Below are 5,340 nucleotides of genomic sequence, written 5' to 3'. Positions count from 1 at the left end.
TATGGATCAGGATCTGTGGACCCCACAGGATGCCCACATTTTCTTCTCTCCTCTTCACACCTTTTCATAACTCTCTTCCCCAAATACCCTTCACCAATCACCTCAATCACTCTTTCACATCACCTCTTCACCACTCACATCCTTCCTCTCTTCCCCATAAACCCCACCTACCTCCAAAATTCAAACTCTTTTCCCTCCCAACCCCAACCCTAATGGCCGAACTCTAAATCCCATCCCACCCCTATATAAACCCCTCTTTCCTTCTTCATTTTCACACAACACAACCCTTTCTTCTTACTCTTGGCCGAATACACCTTCTCCCTCCATCTGCTCCATTTTTTTCTTCTTCTCCTTCTTTCTTTCTTCTTTTGCTCGGGGATGAGAAAACATTTTAAGTTTGGTGTGGTAAAAGCATAGCTTTTTATTTTTCCGTAACCATTTATGGCACCTAAGGCCAGAGAAACCTCTAGAAAGAGGAAAGGGAAGGCAATTGCTTCCACCTCTGAGTCATGGGAGATGGAGAGATTCATCTCAAAGGTCCATCAAGACCACTTCTATGAAGTTGTGGCTAAGAAGAAAGTGATCCCTGAGGTTCCTTTCAAGCTCAAAAAGAATGAGTATCCGGAGATCCAACATGAGATCCGAAGAAGAGGTTGGGAAGTTCTCACCAACCCCATTCAACAAGTCGGGATCTTAATGGTCCAAGAGTTCTATGCAAACGCATGGATCACTAGGAACCATGATCAAAGTGTGAACCCGAATCCAAAGCATTGGCTCACCATTGTTCGGGGGAAATACTTTGACTTCAGTCCGGAAAATGTAAGGCTAGTGTTCAACTTGCCAATGATGGAAGAGAACGCACGCCCCTACACAAGAAGGGTCAACTTTGATGAAAGGTTGGACCAAGTCCTCATAGACATATGTGAGGAAGGAGCTCAATGGAAAATTGACTCAAGAAGCAAGCCGTTTCAATTAAGAAGGCATGACCTCAAACCAGTGTCTAGGGGATGGCTAGAGTTCATTCAACGCTCAATCATTCCTACTAGTAACCGGTCTGAAGTTACTATAGATCGGGCCATCATGATCCATAGTATCATGATTGGAGAGGAGGTGGAAGTTCATGAGATTATACCTCAAGAACTTTACAAGGTAGCTGACAAGTCCTCCACTTGGGCAAGGTTAGCCTTTCCTCACCTCATATGCCACCTCTGTAATTCAGTTGGAATTGACATAGAGGGAGACATCCTCATTGAAGAGGACAAGCCCATCACTAAGAAAAGGATGGAGCAAATAAGAGATCATGGACCTCAACAAGAGCATGAGAAAATCCCCCATCATGAAATCCCTGAGATGCCTAAAGGGATGCACCTTCCTCCACAAAACTATTGGGAGCAAATCAACACCTCCTTAGGAGAATTAAGTTCCAACATGGGACAACTAAGGGTGGAGCATCAAGAGCACTCCATCATCCTTCATGAGATTAGAGAAGATCAAAGAGCTATGAGGGAGGAGCAACAAAGGCAAGGAAGAGACATAGAGGAGCTCAAAAGCACCATTGGTTCTTCAAGAAGAGGAAGACGCCACCCTCACTAAGGTGGACTCATTCCTTAATCTCCTTGTCTATTTATTTTCCTGTTTTTCATTTATTATGCTTCATGTTTATTTATATTTGTGTCTTTACTATATGTTCATTAGTGTCTAAGTGTCTATGCCTTAAAGTTATGAATGTCCTATGAATCCATCACCTCTTAAATGAAAAATGTTCTAAAAACAAAAGAACAAGAAGTACAGGGTTTCGAATTCATCCTTGAAACTAGTTTAATTATTTTGATGTGGTGATAATACTTTTTGTTTTCTGAATGAATGCTTGAACAGTGCATATGTCTTTTGATATTGTGGTTTATGAATGTTAAATATGTTGACTCTTGAACAATAAGGAAAAAGAAAAAATGTTATTTGATGATCTGAAAAATCATAAAAATGATTCTTGAAGCAAGAAAAAGCAGTGAATACAAAAGCTTACGAAAAAAAAGAGAGAAAAGAAAATTGGCGAAAAAAAAAGAGAAGGAAAAAGAAAAAGCAAGCAGAAAAAGCCAAAAGCTCTTTAAACCAAAAGGCAAGAGCAAAAAGCCAATAGCCCTTAAAACCAAAAGGCAAGGGTAATAAAAAGGATCCAAGACTTTGAGCATCAGTGGATAGGAGGGCTTAAAGGAAAAAATCCTGGCCTAAGCGGCTAAACCAAGCTGTCCCTAACCATGTGCTTGTGGCGTGAAGGTGTCAAGTGAAAACTTGAGACTGAGCGGTTAAAGTCGAGGTCCAAAGCAAAAGAAGAGTGTGCTTAAGAATCCTGGACACCTCTAATTGGGGACTTTAACAAAGCTGAGTCACAATCTGAAAAGGTTCACCCAGTTATGTGTCTGTGGCATTTATGTATCTGATGGTAATACTGGAAAACAAAGTGCTTAGAGCCACGGCCAAGACTCATAAAGTAGCTGTGTTTAAGAATCAACATACTGAACTAGGAGAATCAATAACACTATCTGAATTCTAAGTTCCTATAGATGCCAATCATTCTGAACTTCAATGGATAAAGTGAGATGCCAAAACTATTCAAGAGGTAAAAAGCTACAAGTCCCGCTCATCTGATTGGAGCTGAGTTTCATTGATATTTTGGAATTTATAGTATATTCTCTTCTTTTTATCCTATTTGATTTTCAGTTTCTTGGGGACAAGCAACAATTTAAGTTTGGTGTTGTGATGAGCGGATAATTTATACGCTTTTTGGCATTATTTTTACATAGTTTTTAGTATGATTTAGTTAGTTTTTAGTATATTTTTATTAGTTTTTAATGAAAAATCATATTTCTGGACTTTACTATGAGTTTGTGTGATTTTCTGTGATTTCAGGTATTTTTTGGCTGAAATTGAGGGACTTGAGCAAAAATCATATTCAGAGGCTGAAGAAGGACTGCAGATGCTGTGGATTCTAACCTCCCTGAACTCAAAGTGGATTTTCTGGAGCTACAGAACTCCAAATGGCACGCTCTTAATTGCGTTGGAAAGTAGACATCCAGGGCTTTCCAGTAATATATAATAGTTTATACTTTGCTCGAGTTTAGATGACGCAAATTGGCGTTCAACGCCAGTTCCATGTTGTATTCTGGAGTTAAACGCCAGAAACAGGTTGCAAAGTGGAGTTAAACGCCAGAAACAGGTTACAAACTGGCGTTCAACTCCAAGGAAGACCTCTACACGTGTAAAGCTTAATGCTCAGCCCAAGCACACAGCAAGTGGGCCCCGGAAGTGGATTTCTGTATCATTTATTCATTTCTGTAAACCCTAGTAACTAGATTAGTATAAATAGGACTTTTTACTATTGTATTTACATCTTCGGATCATCTTTGATAAGTTTTATGCTATCTTAGACCTTTATGGGGGCTGGCCATTCGGCCATGCCTGGACCTTGTTCTTATGTATTTTCAACGGTAGAGTTTCTACACACCATAGATTAAGGTGTGGAGCTCTGCTGTTCCTCATGAATTAATACAAAGTACTATTGTTTTTTCTATTCAATTCAAGCTTATTCCGATTCTAAGATATTCATTCGTACTTCAATATGAATGTGATGATCGTGACAGTCATCATCATTCCCAACCTATGAACGCGTGCCTGACAACCACTTCCGTTCTACCTTAGATTGAATGAATATCTCTAGGATTCCTTAATCAGAGTCTTCGTGGTATAAGTTAGAATCCATGGACGGCCATTCTTGAGATCCAGAAAGTCTAAACCTTGTCTGTGGTATTCCGAGTAGGATCTGGGAAGGGATGGCTGCGACGAGCTTCAAACTCGCGAGTGCTGGGCGTAGTGACAGACGCAAAAGGATCAATGGATCCTATTCCAGTATGATCAAGAACCGACAGATGATTAGCCATACAGTGACAGCGCATTGGACCATTTTCACTGAGAAGACAGGATGTAGCCATTGACAACGGTGACGCCTAACATACAGCTTGCCATAGAAAGGAGTATGAATGATTGGATGAAGACAATAGGAAAACAGAGATTCAGGAGGAACTAAGCAACTCTATACGCTTATCTGAAACTCTCACCAATGAATTACATAAGTATCTCTATCTCCAATTTATGTTTTATTTATATTTTTAATTATCAGTTCACCATAACCATTTGAATTCGCCTGACTGAGATTTACAAGGTGACCATAGCTTGCTTCAAGCCGACAATCTCCGTGGGATCGACCCTTACTCACATAAGGTTTATTACTTGGACGACCCAGTGTACTTGCTGGTTAGTTGTGCGAAGTTGTGACAAAGAACTAAGATTATGAATGTGCGTATCAAGTTTTTAGCACCGTTACCAAGGAATGAACCGTCACGATTTCTGCGCACCAAGTTTTTGACAAAAACTTGGTGCACGAAATTGTAATTCACACTTTTCACAACTCCGCACAACTAACCAGCAAGTGCACTGGGTCGTCCAAGTAATACCTTACGCGAGTAAGGGTCGATCCCACGGAGATTGTTGGCTTGAAGCAATCTATGGTTACCTTGTAAATCTTAGTCACGAGATTAATTATGATTATCAGTTTGAATTGCGAAAAATAAAAGAGCATGAATTAAATACTTGTTATGCAGTAATGGAGAATATGTTGGAGTTTTGGAGATGCTTTGTCTTCTGAATCTCTGCTTTCCCCCTGTCTTCTTCTTCACGCACGCAAGGTTCCTCCTATGGCAAGCTGTGTGTTGGTGGATCACCGTTGTCAATGGCTACCATCCGTCCTCTCAGTGAAAATGGTCCAGGTGCGCTGTCACCGCACGGCTAATCATCTGTTGGTTCTCACTCATGCTGGAATAGGATCCATTGATCCTTTTGCGTCTGTCACTACGCCCAACCCTTGTGAGTTTGAAGCTCATCACAGTCATTCAATCCCTGAATCCTACTCGGAATACCACAGAAAAAGTTTAAACTTTCCGGATTCTTAAGAATGCTGCCAATGAATTCTAGCTTATACCACGAAGATTCTGATTAAGGAATCCAAGAAATACTCATTCAATCGAAGGTAGAACGGAGGTGGTTGTCAGGCACACGTTCATAGGTTGAGAATAGTGATGAGTGTCATGGATCATCACATCCATCATATTGAAGTGCGAATGAACATCTTAGATAGAAACAAGCGTGTTTGAATAGAAAACAGAAATAATTGCATTAATTCATCGAGACACAGCAGACCTCCTCACCCCCAACAATGGAGTTTAAAGACTCATGCCATCCAAGAGTACAAAGTTCAGATATAAAAATGTCATTAGGTACAAAATAAAT

The sequence above is a fragment of the Arachis ipaensis genome, chromosome B8 (assembly GCF_059453495.1).
Source record: "Arachis ipaensis isolate K30076 ecotype BB chromosome B8, ASM5945349v1, whole genome shotgun sequence".
Classification (NCBI taxonomy): Eukaryota; Viridiplantae; Streptophyta; class Magnoliopsida; order Fabales; family Fabaceae; genus Arachis; species Arachis ipaensis.
Note: the sequence above shows the minus strand (reverse complement) of the source record.